Source organism: Pteropus medius, unplaced genomic scaffold (genome assembly GCF_902729225.1).
Source record: "Pteropus medius unplaced genomic scaffold, Ma_sr-lr_union100, whole genome shotgun sequence".
NCBI classification, from domain to species: domain Eukaryota; kingdom Metazoa; phylum Chordata; class Mammalia; order Chiroptera; family Pteropodidae; genus Pteropus; species Pteropus medius.
Window position 1 is genome coordinate 3,716,138 of NW_024342474.1, and position 968 is coordinate 3,717,105.

Here is a 968-nt window from a genome sequence, read left to right on the forward strand (position 1 = left end):
CACACACACATACAACACACATCTCCTACAATTTTGAAAGAACTATGGAAATAAATGTAAATGACATAATATCTCTTTATTTGTTTTAGGTAAGTATACAATATTAATTCATGGGCCATTTTTTCAAATATAATATTTAGAAGTGGGTGGTTATTAGCTATAATATAATCAAACCACTTATTTTATAAATGAGGAAATCGAGGCTGGGAATCAAGTATTTGTGGGATATTTTGGACTCAAACCCACTACCCTGAAAATATCTACAATGAAACTATCACACAATGAAAATGAATATTTCTTCTCTGAATGCCATTTCATGAATCTTTTAAGAATAGAAAAAATGATTGGTTGATATTTTGAATTCTTTTTTTTTTAATTTAATTTTATTTTTTTAGGCGAGGCAACCCTTGGTTGACCTCACAGATTGTAAGGACCTTGTCAGTTTACGATCCCTTATTTTTTAATTTTTTTAAAATTAATTAATTTTTACACCTACAGCACCTGGTCTTCTTAGGTGGTCTCCCATCGAAGTACTAACCAGTCCCAATCCTGCTTAGCTTCCGAAGTCAGACAGGAGCGGGCTTGTTCAGGGTAGCATGGCCATAGACTGTATTTTGAACTCTTAATATTTTATGTTTGGTACATCTTAAGTGTTAAATAAATATTACTGAATAAAAGAGAGAATTATCACAAAAGTTTCATAGTATACTTTAATTGCTCAAAGGAACATTATATTTATTATATTTTTATAATTTATTTTTATTATGGTGACTGGTTAATGAAATCCAGAAAGCTTCAGCTGTACTTTTTAACAGTAAGGCATATATATATTTACAGTGTGTGTTCACCTCCCATAGTTTGAATTCTTTCTGTCACCACATATTTGACCCCTTTACCCCATCTACCTCCCTCCTCCCCACTCCCTCTTCCCCTCTGGTAATCACTAGTCTATTGTCCATGTCTATGAG

At 32.3% G+C, this 968-nt stretch overlaps 1 pseudogene; it reads right to left on the bottom strand.

Annotated features, from left to right (window-relative positions):
* Positions 1 to 489: 489 nt before the first annotated feature.
* Positions 490 to 608, bottom strand: LOC120605137 (uncharacterized; annotated as a pseudogene).
* Between the last annotated feature and the right edge of the window lie 360 nt (positions 609 to 968).